The following is a 14,097-nucleotide window of genomic DNA, read 5'->3' on the forward strand; positions in this document are numbered from 1 at the left end:
GCTAAGCCAGGATGAAAACAAAATAATTAGCTAGACTAAGCCCAGGAGCCATGCCATGTTTAAATATCAGAAAGATGAGAAATAGACTAAAGAACTGATGAGCATTAAAGAAATAGAAAAGGACAAACAAAGTGATGACCTTATTCTGTGAAAGAAGTTTTCCAGATAATGAGGTAATCACACCTATAACTCCAGCAATGGGAGACTTGGGCAGGAGGATTTCTATGAGTTTGAGTCAAACATGGACTACATAGTGAGTTCCAGGGTAACTTGGACTACAGTAATACCTTGTCTCCAAAATGAAGGATGAAAGTAATGAAGAATAGAAGGAAGGGAGGAGAGAGAGAGAGAGAGAGAGAGAGAGAGAGAGAGAGAGAGAGAGAGAGAGAGGCTGTGTGCCCATAATGTCAAATGTTGCCAGTTGTATACTATTTCTATGTCAGTACAAGATCCTTGAGGCTAGAATCAATATCTGACTCATATGATTTCTAAATACTTCACATGAAGAAGACAAGTTATGAATGTTGAATGAACAACTGAGAAAGAACAGTTGTGGTCACTCACAGAACATCATCATAATCTCTGTTGCTTCTTTGACCACAAACAAGATGGCTGTCCCAGGAAAAACTGAAGGAACAATAACAGCTTCTATAGTTCCCATATTGGCAGAATAGTCATGCTGAGGAGTATGGCTTCATCTATCTAATGCTACCCAGGAATACTCCCAGGAATACGAATTTCAAAGGTTAGGAAGTTGAGGTGAAAATTTAGGGAAGCAAAGACAGTTAAGAAGAAAAAATGAGATCAGAAATTGTTTCTTTGAAAATACTGAAAACACATATGAACCCAGAGGCAGATAGACAAAGAAAGAGAGAGTGGCGAATTACTTGAATAAAAATAAAATATATTTATTACAACCCATTCTATAGAAATAAAATTACTATAAGAATATACTGTAACAATTGCACCAAAAGATATTTATAGTCTAAATATAATAAACAGATTCCACAAGAAAGTGGCATGTGTACATAGCACCAGTCAGTCTTCAAACGGTCTCCCTTTGATGTATAAACACTATAAGAAATCACACAAGACCATCACTGGGAGCTATTGTGCAAAGGCCAAAAACAAGTTCAACATTTGTCCAATGTCCGCTTCAGCATAGCGCCTGTGTGACCAGGAAGTAAGAAAATTGCTCCTTCATTCCTTAATCCTCTTTAGAACCTAAGATTCTTCACTGATAGATAATATTGACAGACACTTAGTCATATAATTCATTGCAATATGCTAGAAGTATAGAAATATAAGGCAGCAGAGAAGTCACTTGGAGTTCTTGAATTACATCCAATATGGAATTATTTTCAATTCTCAATAATGGTTCATAATCCCAAGAAGATTAATTTAAGGACCTATATTGTCTGAGTTAGTTGAGTTAAGAAACTGGGATAATCTGAGTAATAATTTTCCTGTGTAGGTGGTGCAAATATAAGATAGTGAGAATTTTCTTTCCTTGGTTTCTGACAGTGCCTTGTGCCTAGCAAGGAACTTTTGATTCTTCCACAAGTGTCCATGGCATTTTTCTCATATATGAGTCAATCCCATAGGTAAGACATCTCACAAACAACTTTCTATTTACAAGATCATGGAATGGTTGGAGAATTTAATTTGTACTACCCAGGATGTATAATCATATTCACAACATGACAGAACCTTGATTCCACACAAGAGAAAATCCAATAGGCACAGTGACAGTACTGGGTCCCTGAATTACTGTGTACAACTAGCTGCCATACTATGTTCAATCTTAGTTTCTAACAGACTGGTTGTTCCTTGGAATGACTTTATTCATGGCATTAATAATGTCGGGCAAGCAATCTAGTAATATTGCCAGTTGGAAGTAAATATCAGACTTAAGCAACTTGTATTTAAGACAATTGCGTCAGCATTCTCTTGCTCCTCCATGTGTAATATAATATATAATGTGGTCATGGCATTACATTGGATATATAAATAACATAAATATGTAAGTAATATATTATTTATAAATAATGATATAATAGAATTAGCAACTTAAATGCTTTACAAATGTGAAGGTTATATCCAAATGGAAAGTGAATTTACTTAATTTACCAAGTGAAGAGATTCTAATATTTGATGATAGCAGACATCCATTTCTACCCTACTAGTTTACCTACTATCTCAAAGAAATTGGATAAAATGCTGAGAACATCATCATCTTGAGACTTGAAGTCCCCTAATCTTCTGTGATTAGCTCCATTATCTGCCTTCCTTTGTCATTTATTGGGTGATTCCTCACCAACTGTTACTTGTTTTCTTAACCAAAGATGAAAGTCATCATTAACTTCATCATTTTAGAGCCAATGACTAAAATCATTAGAACAAAGTTTCAAACATTACAGGCAAGCTCCTGGGCTACTGTATATATCAGCTCTTTATATACTACTCATTATCCTACCAAAACCTGCCCCAATTCACCATCTCTTCTGATCCACCTCAGACTAGTCTACTTACAAAAATAACCCCAAAACATCCAGCTTTCTTGTTAGGACCCTATCTAGTCTTCTCCATCACCATTCTTGATGCTAAACTCTTGGTTGTCAGTTTTTAGATTCATTTGTCCAGAATAAAACCAGTTCATGGACCTCAAGGACAACACTCTTCACACTTAAACCAGACAGAGACTGATCCTTTGATCTAACCCTCATGGGGCAACATTCTGAGTCACCTGTCACCTGACTCTGCCTACACCTGTGACCTCATATGGACTTCAAACTTATAGTTCAGAAATAATTGGATCAGAGCTTTCCCTTTCTTCTTCCCAACTTTCTGTCTGTCTGTGGAGGAAGTTCTTCAGATAAAACTCTCAGAATACACTCCAGTGACCAACCCCAGAAAGATGAAATTGATGCAGCATTTGAATTTATCAGTGTCTAATGGTGACAAGAGGATCTCATGAACTCTACCCAATATGAAATTAAAATTTTTATATTGATTCCGAGTCTAGCCATCTCTGATTGATAGATCCACCTACTGTTCTATTTTTTCTTACCTTACTTTACCTATTCAGTTCCAATCAAAAAGGTTTTTAATCTCTAATCACTTACAGCACACTCTTAATCTTGTCCACCACATACTAAGTAACTTTACCATCATTCTGGTGATTGATAGCTTGCTATGTGTCTCTTTCTGCATCAGCACACATACTATTCTAGCTACTTTGATGATTTAGTCATGCCCAAAGATTTTACTCTGTTCCAAAATAAAAAAGAGACACAATTTTTAATTATTTGGCAATTAATAAAACCTCTTAAATCATAATAAAAGTAAAACTTCTCAAAGCATAATAAAAATTCATGGTCATTGATGAATAGTCTCATTGACAGCAGTCACACTCCAAGATATAGTAGGCTTAGGTGTCCTTACAGTAGAAAGGGGTAGCTTTGCCTCTTTTTATAAAAGGAATGCTGTGTCTATGTAAAGTAGTTCACTCTCTTAAAATACCCAGTGAAGAACAAGTTGATCATGCCTGTAGCATCAGACAACTGTCATCGGAGCAAGACAAATGGTTTCAGAATTCCTCATGAATCCCCTGGGTCATACCGGTCATCATGTCTATTGTGTATTAACCATTTTGATTCTTATTGCATGTTCAAGAGTCCATCTGTTAATTCAGATCATCCAATATATCAGTTGATCTCAAGTAAATAACATCCTTTTGTTATCTGAATACAGACAGCAGCCCCTAACTCAGGGATTACCAACTGACTAACTGGCACAGTAATAACCTTAGCCCTCCGTGATGCCCCAGCTCAGTAATGAATAGCCAGAACTGAAGTCAATGTCCAAAAATTCCTCATATTCTACCTCCTAAACTCCATTCCATAAAGTTGACTCTTTTTTATGTACAAGCAAAAAGTGTGGAATATTAATTCTTAGATGCAGCCACATTACAGGAGAGTAGTTATGCTCTTCTGTGGTTCTTTCCCATGCCCAAGGCAACCTGAGTTACAGCCTTATATCCTGTCTGGTACCTTCACATAGAAGCTCCTTACACTAAGGTCTTATTTCTTGTCAGAGACTTCTCACTTTAAAAGACTATAGAAATAAGGAATTTCCTTTGTTTTGTGGGCTGCTGTGAGACCTGGTATTACAGATTCCCACATTGTGGATCCACAGCATTACTGAAGGATATTTCACCTGAGAAAAAAGGCATAAGAATTTGAAATGGTGTTAACAAGTTATGCCTACACTTAGAGAGTTTTGAGGAACAGGAACTGTGGTTCCAGGGTATTCTGTCTTGCCAAACATAACACAGTTGAAGTATAATTTTCTTGTTTGGTGAGAATAGGTGGGCATTCTCAAATGTGAAACAACTTGAAGATATTAGCAAACACAGAGAAATTTGAGAACACATGTAATTAAAAAACTAGATATCCTTCCAAAAAGAAAAAGAAAAATGCAAAAGAACCTTGTTCTATATTCAGTACCAAAATTACAAGGAGTAATATTTACAACAAAATTAGGGGAAGAGTGAACTGAAAATTGTATGTACAAAATGATCGGCTGTTTGTGAAGTGTTTTCACAAATGCAGGAGAAGAGAGGACTTCAGGTGCTAGGTGACAAACCAAAGCAAGTAAGAAATTCAATTCAGGGAAGAAATACATTAGAGGAGCTGGATACATAGAGGAGTTATAAAAATTCAGATCAGTCATAAAAAGAGACAATATAACTTATCAAATGAAAATAAGATGCAAATCAGGAGGCAAAGGATCTCAAATAAGTGCTGAATTTTCATTACTGAAATCTCTTACAAGAAAATATGAGTTAAAACCCAAATCCACACTGTAATTTCCACAATGTTTCTTCTTTTATTGTTTTTTTTTTGTTATTCTTGTTACTGGAAGTTGACCCTAGTTCCCACACATGCTGAATAAATTCTTTCCCAGGCTGGGTTCTTCTTTGGGGATTCCTGGCAACTTCTCTAGCACCAGGTTTCTCTCTATCCCCATGATGTCTCTCTCTATCATGGTATCTCTTTCATTGCATTCCCCTCCCTCCCTGTTCCAGCTCAACCACCCCATACCCTTATGTTCTCATCCCCTATCCCCTACCCTCCATTGCCCACCCCTCATCCCCAGTTTACTCATGGAGATCTCATCCATTTCCCCTTCCCTTCAGGTTGTTGCCTGATTACCCTTTGCTTTGTATCTAGTACCCACTTATGAGTGGATACATAACATGTTTGTCCTTCTGAGCCTGGGTTACCTAACTCAGGATGATTTTTTTCTAGTTCCATCCATTTGTCTGCAAATTTCATGACATCATTGTTTTTTACTGCTGAGTAGTATTCCATTGTGTATATGTACCACATTTTTTTAATCCATTCTTCAGTTGAGAGGCATCTAGGTTGTTTCCAAGTTCTGGCTATTACAAATAATGCTGCTATGAACATAGTTGAGCATGTGTCCTTGTGGTATGATTGAGTATTCCTTGGGTATATGCCCAAGAGTGGTACAGCTGGGTAGTGGAGAGGGTGCCTGAACTGAACTAGCTTGCCCCAGAGATCAGATTGGGGAATACCCTAACTGTTATCACAGAACTTTTCTCCAATGACTTATGGAAGCAGATGCAGAGATCCACAGTCAGTCACTCGACAGAGCTCCAGAAGTCCAGTCAAAGAGAGAGAAGAGGGATTCTATGAGCAAGTGCATCAGGATCATGATGGGGAAACATGCAGGGATGACCAAACCAAACTAGAGGGAACTCATGAAAGTTGGATCAACGCCTACATGAGACTGGATTGGCCCTTTGCATGGTGAGACCATTGTGTAGCTTGATCTATTTGGGAGGTCCCCTGGAGGTAGGATCAGAATCTATCTTCGGGGCATGAGCCAGCTTTGTGGAGCCCACTACCTATGATGGGACACCTCATGCAGCCTTGAGGCAGGGGGAAGGGCTTGGACTTGCCTCTACTGGATGTGCCTCCCCATGGGAGGCCTTGCCTTCTTGTGGGTGGGAGTGGGGCGTGGGTTGGGAGAGGGAGGAGGGAAGAGGGGGATCTTTGGTGTGTAAAATGAATGAAAAATTTTCTTAATTAAAAAAAAGATATAAAAAATGTGTTCCCACTGAGCTGTGTTGTAAATCCTCCTTTTACTATTGCTATTGAGGCAGGGTCTCATTAATTTCCCAAACAGTCCTTGAACTTGTTATCCTTGTGATTGCAGGGTGGGGGGTCTGCAATCACAGCACTAAACCACCAGATCTAGATCATTACTTTTGCTGTTTTTTTAAAGTTTATATCTGATCCTTCCTTTTAATACAGAATAGAAATTTCAGGGTCATTTCAAGAGATTCCTTAATTCCATAATTTTCAAGAACTGCATATTCTGAAATATATAGTTGTCAGAAACAGAGATAGTCGTAGTAATCAATGAAATATTTTGAGTGACTATCAAAAAATGAAAATCCTTACACTAAGCATTTGAGTAAAGTATTTATCTCTATGGCTTCTACTCTACAGGACTCTGAGTCCCAGAGAGATGAAGCAATTTGCTTAGTCAAATAGCCATTGAAAGCTGGAACAAGGACTCAAATGTGCAGTTTGCTTGTCTCTAGAGTGTATATGTTCAAGCATTACATAAATTTCAAGGTATAATGCAAGACCAAAAACTTTGCATTCTAAAACCTAACTCCAAATTAAAGTGTTTTAATCACATGTATTTGAATTGTTTTTAGAATGGTTTTATTCAATCTAAACAACACCAAATAACTGCTTGGATTAGTTATTCAGTTTTTGAAGCCAGCTTAATTTGCTCTTAAAATAGTGAATCCATCAATAAAAATTTATCATAAAGCAAAAATAATTGCTAAATATTGAAACTTCAATTGAAATTTTCCTCTTAAAAATAATTAGACATGTTATTTTCTAATAACATCAATCATTTAAAAATATGAACAAGTACTTCCAATGTCCAACTATTTTAGTTATAAACACTAATTCTAGTGTCTTTTAAAACAAAAAAAAAAAAATGAGGGCAGGCATTTAACTCAGTGGTAGAGTAAATCATTAGCAAGTTTGAGGCCCTGGATTAGATCCCAGCACTGGAAAAATCCAAGTGGTAGGAAACCCTACAAAGTTGGAATTCACAAAAAACTTAGCCAGATAGTGTAGTTACTTCCTTCTCTCATTGTAACCAAATACCCGAGATAAAGTAATTCAAAGACGAAGCTTTAATTTGGCTTATGGCTTTGGGAGGGATAAGAAGAACCATTAGGGTAGGAAAGGAATGGCGGCAGTAGCATGAGGCAGCAGAACACCTAGAATTATGTCAGCAAGCAAAGCAGACATGAAGTAGAGTCAGGCTATAAACCTCAAAGCCTAATCCAGTGGCAAACACCTTCCACTCAAGCTCTACCAACTAAAGTTTCCACAATCCACAAAAAAAGCACCACCAGATTGAGACCAAGTGTTCAAATACATTTCAAATACATATTTCCCATTCAAATCACAGCATTCTGACTGGTTATCACAGGTCATAGTCATCTTGCCAGATAGCAAATTTTCAAGGTCTATAGACTTTCCTTTCTTGCATTGTCCCAATATTTCCTTGTTATGCTCCAACTCTTTCCTTTTAAAATGGGAAGTCACACTCTGCGCCATTATGTATGGGCAGTATAAAATTTTGATATTGATTTTGATTTTATTGGGGCTCACAGTTAAGGAATTTCCTTGAATCTCAGAAATAATTATAACTTTTGAACTGTGCTTAAAAACTATGGGAGATTTTTGAAGTTAAATGAGTGTACTTTGTATTATATGATGACCATAAGGGAATTTCAAGGCAGCAGAGATATAATCCACAAGTATAAAAAGTTTTAGGGGAATTTTGGAGGAAAAAGAGATAAATTGTGATTGGAAAGAGGGGGTAGGATAGAAAAGTGAAACACAGAGGGACAAATACCACCAAAGACTTTTCACATATAATTCTTCATGAGTACATAAGGAACTTTCTCCCCTTAGCGTCCTCTTCCTAAACATTTTGTACACACTTTGTCTAGAATGATATTAAACTGTGATTATAAGATAATTTCACCTATGAGTCACCAAATGTTTCCTCTAGTACTCTCTGAAACTCTTGTTTCATAGTGTTGTCTGGCACCTAGGAGATCCTAAGATAGATTTCCAGTTCTCAAAATGTAAAGATAATAGTGAAATAGAAGTATCTCTCTTCCCATAAAAAATTGCTACTTGGCCATTTCTAGAATTCTGTGTGTAAAATCTATTCTTATCTGCTCTTTCCACCCCATTTAGTACCATTACTTCATATTTCTACTTCAGTAAAAATGACCTATTTTCTGTCCCTAAATATTCTGCATCTCCCTGTTAAAAATGTTATGCCACTCTTCCATTCTTACTCACTTCTCCAATCTTAGTAATTCTATTTTTGTTAATTTTATAATTTAATTTAATTTTACATATCAGCCACGGATTCCCCTGTCCTCTCTCCTCCCGCCTCCCTCCCGCCCTCCCCCCAGCCCACCCCCCATTCCCATCTCCTCCAGGGCAAGGACTCCCCTGGGGATTCAGCTCAGCCTGGTAGATTTAGTTGGGGCAGGTCCAGTCCCCTCCTTCCTTCACCCAGGCTGAGCCAAGTGTCCCAGCATAGGCCCCAGGCTCCAAAAAGCCAGCTCATGCAGTAAGGACAGGTCCTGGTCCCACTGCCTGGGAGCCTCCCAAACAGTTCAAGCTAATCAACTGTCTCACTTATCCAGAGGGCCTGATCCAGTTGGGGGCTCCTCAGCTATTTGTTCATAGTTCATGTGTTTCTACTAGTTTGGCTATTTGTCCCTGTGCTTTTTCCAATCATGATCTCAACAACTCTCACTCATACAATCCCTCCTCTTTCTCACTGATTGGACTCCCAGAGCTCCACCTGGGGCCTGGCCATGAATCTCTGCATCTGCTTCCATCAGTCATTGAATGAGAATTCTACCACGAAAGTTAGGGTGTTTGGCCATCCTATCACCAGAGTAGGTCAGTTCGGGCTTTCTCTCGACCATTGCCAGTAGTCTATTGTGGAGGTATCTTTGTGGATTTCTGTGGACCTCCCTAGCACTTTGCTTCTTCTTATTCCCATGGGGTCTTCATTTATCATGGTCTCCCTTTTCTTGTTCTCCCTCTCTGTTCTTGATCCAGCTGGGATCTCCCTCTCCCCTAAGCTCTCTTTCCCCTGACCCTTGCCCTTCATTACCCTCACCTCACATCCAGTTTGCTCATGTAGATCTCATCTATTTCTCTGTCATTGGGTGATCCCTGTGTCTTTCTTAGGGTCCTCTTTACTAGGTAGCCTCCCTGGAGTTGTGAGTTGCAGTCTGATTATCCTTGGCTTTACATTTAGTATCCACTTAAGAGTGAGTACATACCATGTTTGTCTTTCTGAGTCTGGATTACTGCACTCGGGATGATTTTTTGTAGATCCATCCATTTGCCTGCAAACCTCATGATGTCATTGTTTTTCTCTGCTGAGTAGTACTCCATTGTGTACATGTACCACATTTTATTTATCCATTCTTCATTTGAAGGGCATCTAGGTTGTTTCCAAGTTCTGGCTATTACAAACAATGCTGATATGAACATAGCTGAGCATGTGCCCTTGTGGTATGATTGAGCATTCCTTGGGAATATGCCCAAGGGTGGTATAGCTGGGTCTTGGGGAAGATTGATTCCCAATTTTCTAAGAAAGTGTCATATTGACACTTTCCAAAGTGTCTGTACAAGCTTGCATTCCCACCAACAGTGAAGTAGAGTTCCCCTAACTCCACATCCTCTTCAGCATAAACTGTCTTCAGTGTTTTTGATCTTAGCCATTCTGACTGGTGTAAGGTGGTATCTCAGAGTCATTTTGATTTGCATTTCCCTGATGATTAGGGATGTTGAGCAATTTCTTAAATGTCTTTCAGCCATTTGAGCTTCCTCTGTTGATAATTCTCTGTTTAGCTCTATAGCCCATTTCTTAATTGGACTGTTGGGCATTTTGATGTCTAATTTCTTGAGTTCTTTATATATTCTGGATATCAGTCCTCTGTCAGATGTGGGGTTGGTGAAGAACTTTTCCCATTCTGTAGGCTGTCACTTTGTTTTGTTGACCATGTCCTTTGCTGTACAAAAGCTTCTCAGTTTCAAGAGGTCCCATTGATTAATTGTTTCTCTCAGTGTCTGTGCTACTGGTGTTATATTTAGGAAGTAATCTCTGGTGCCAATTTGTTCAAGACTACTTCCTACTTTCTCTTCTATCAGGTTCAGAGTAACTGGATTTATGTTGAGGTCTTTGATCCATTTGGACTTGAGCTTTGTGCATGGTGACAGATATGGATCTATTTGTAGCCTTCTACATGTTGACATCTAGTTATGCCAGCACCATTTGTTGAAGATGCTTTCTCTTTTCCATTGTACAGTTTTGGCTTCTGTGTCAAAAATTATATGTTCATAGGTGTGCGGATTAATGTCAGGGTCTTCAATTCGATTCCATTGGTCCACATGTTGGTTTTTTATACCAGTACCAAGCTGTTTTTATTACTGTAGCTCTATAGTAGAGCTTGAAGTCAGGGATCGTGATGCCTCCAGAGGTTGTTTTATTGTACAAGATTCTTTTGGCAATCCTGGGTTTTTTGTTTTTCCATATGAAGTTGAGTATTTTTCTTTCCAGGTCTGTGAAGAATTGTGTTGGTATTTTGATGGGGATTGTATTGAATCTGTAGATTGCTTTTGGTAAGATTGCCATTTTTACTATGTTAATCTTGCCTATCCATGAACATGGGAGATCTTTCCATTTTCTGACACCTTCTTCAATTTCTTTCAATCTCATAGAAACTGAATAATGCTCAACTGAATCACCGATGGGTTAAGGAAGAAATAGAGAAAGGAAATTAAAGACTTCCTAGAGATCAACGAAAATGAAGACACCACATACCCAAACTTATGGGACACTATGAAAGCAGTGCTAAGAGGGAAATTCATAGCACTAAATGCCCACATAAAGAAGTTGGAGAAATCTCACACTAGTGACTTAACAGCACATCTGTAAGCTCTAGAACAAGAAGAAGCAAACTCACCCAGAAGGAACAGATGCCAGGAAATAATCAAATTGAGAGCTGAAATCAATAAAATAGAAACAAAGAGAACAATACAAAGAATCAATGAAAAATCAACAAGACAGACAAGTCCTTATCCAACTAACCAAAAGTCAGAGAGAGAGCATCCAAATTAACAAAATCAGAAATGAAAAGGAAGACATAACAACAGAAAATGAGGAAATCCAGAGAACCATCAGGTCATACTTCAAAAACCTCTACTCCACAAAACTGGAAAATCTAAAAGAAATGGATAATTTTCTGGATAGTACCACATACCTAAGTTAAATCAAGACCAGATAAACTATTTAAATAGTCCATAACCCCTAAGGAAATAGAATCAGTCATTAAAAGTCTCCCAACCAAAAAAAGCCCAGGACCAGATGGTTTCAGTGCAGAATTCTACCAGATCTTCAAAGAAGAGTTAATACCAATACTCTCTAAATTGTTCCACACAATAGAAACAGAAGGAACATTACCAGACTCCTTCTATGAGACTACAATTACCCTGATTCCTAAGCCAAACAAAGATGCAACAAAGAAAGAGAACTACAGACCAATCTCCCTCATGAACATTGATGCAAAAATACTCAATAAAATACTGGCAGACTCCAAGAACACATCAAAACAATTATCCCCCATGATCAACCTTAGCAAGTCTTAAGAGTCCATATCAGATCTTCTCTTTGCCTTCACACAATCTTCTATTCTTCTTAATTCCTTTAGGTATTCTAAAACATATGATCTGTACTGCTTATACAGTATTAAACTGTGAAGATAACCAGACTCAATACATGGATGTACAAGTGCCCATTATGAGATGTTGTTATCTTAACAGAGTTATGAGTTTAGACAGGTTTTTCCACTTATTACATTTATAAATGAAAGCATTCATTCTATAATAATTAGGTATTTAGTGTTTTGTTCCTATTCACAGAATCTGACAATAATACTAGAAATGCTTTCTTACAGAATGGAAAAATGAAAGTAAAGTGAATAAGAAAAAAACAGAATGCTCATCAGCAAGCTCTATTTAACTATTTATTTTATCCAATAAAGACAATTGCTACTAACATACAAAGTTTGCAGATAAGCAAGTTAGTCTACCAGCTATTGAGCAGCAAATCCAAGATATAAGACCCGATCTAGCTGCCTCCATCATGACAACCTTCTAAAATCTATGATTCATTGCCACCTTGTGTTTAAAGGGTAGGTTTGTAGTTGAGGTAAAATTAACAGAGGCATTTCCTCCTGTTGTATAAAGCAAGTATTGTTGGCACAAGCAGCCAGAATTGTATCAACTGAAATTCACATTTTTGTACAAATAAGTAAGTCATAATATTTGTGGTTTTATGTCAATAGGGCTATCAGTTTTAGCTACTTTTACACTTAAGGAAGTACTTCCTATTGAATTTGGAAACTCTGGACCCAAGTACATATCAGACATATAGATTAAAACAGCTCTTCTCAGGCTGGGTGGGCGGTGGCACACACTTTTAATCCCAGCACTCAGGAGGCAGAGCCAGGTGGATCCCTGTGAGTTTGAGGCCAGCCTGGTCTACAGAGCAAGATCCAGGACTACACAGAGAAGCCCTGTTTTGAAAAACTGAAAAAAAAATCTAATCTCAAAGGCATCTCCTCTTTCTTTCCTTTGGTTTTTTTGAGCTAGGGCCTGGTTGTAAAGACCTGACTGGGCTGGATCTCAATATGTAGTCTATGGTGTCCTCTAACCTGAAGAAGACTTCCTCTGCTTCCTTAATTATGTGATTACCAGTATACACCTGGCATGTAATAGCTTTTGAAGAGTTACCATCTGTGATGTTTGGATGAGAATAAGCTCATATATTTGGATAGTTATCCCCTACACAGCTACATATTTCTTCTACATAGCTTTCTCTTCTCTATCCAACAGAAATATATGTACAAATATATGTACAAATATATGAGTTGCATTTTGAGGGTCACATTACATTTCTTGAGTAAACAATAAGAAACAGAGCCATGAGAAATCACACAGTTTCTCTCATGCTAGGAAAGTCATGCTGACCATCCACTGAGTGAGTAACCATGACAGTGCTTGGCCATGCAGGCAGGAAGCACATAGTGTAAGAGACATCATGGAGAGTGACATTGAAATTCAGGACCTAAACAATAAACAGTTGGCTGAACCTTGAGCATTGTATCATAAAATTGAGGTGAGGAATACATGTGGAAAGTCAGTTGTTGCAAGGACTCATGTCTACTAAAGTTGCAGCTTAGTGGTATTATCATAGTCCTTGGGGAATCATCACTGTGGAGCCCTATCCTCCTTTTGGAGACTTCAAAGGTCACTGTTAGGCATGGTGATGGTTCACTGCAGAAAACTTAAGCATTTTAAATGTCATATGCAGTAGATCTTAAAGAGGTCAAAAGACCATAATTTGTTATCTACATTCAGAGTACAAATTTTTAATTCCCAGTTGCCTGACAGAGACTCAAACCAGAAATCATGTAGAGGACACTAGATGAAGCCTTTTTCTAGAATTAGTACACTATAGAACCATTAATATCACGACAAAAAGTTTAAAATATATATACATGTATCTTATAAATTTTGAGACAATATTTATACCTTAAGAAAAGTGTTAAAGAGTCAAAATAAAACCAAAAGATTATGAGATTAGTGGCAATAGAATAGTCCCTAAATTTGATTTTTCTTCTGTCCCATATCAGGTGGTTCTTCTGACATGAGACAGAGATTTTGAATTTTACTTTAACAAGTATGCTTGAGTTTAGAGAAGGAGAGAACCACACTCTAATTCCAAAACTAGCTTTAATTTTTAGTTGCACTGGGACTTCAAAAAGACCATTTGTGTTATATGTCTGCAGAGAACAGTAGAAACAAATATTTTGGAATATTTATAAAATTTTATCCTATTGGAGATGTGATATACCAATAAGCCAGT

The sequence above is a fragment of the Peromyscus eremicus genome, chromosome 6 (assembly GCF_949786415.1).
Source record: "Peromyscus eremicus chromosome 6, PerEre_H2_v1, whole genome shotgun sequence".
Classification (NCBI taxonomy): domain Eukaryota; kingdom Metazoa; phylum Chordata; class Mammalia; order Rodentia; family Cricetidae; genus Peromyscus; species Peromyscus eremicus.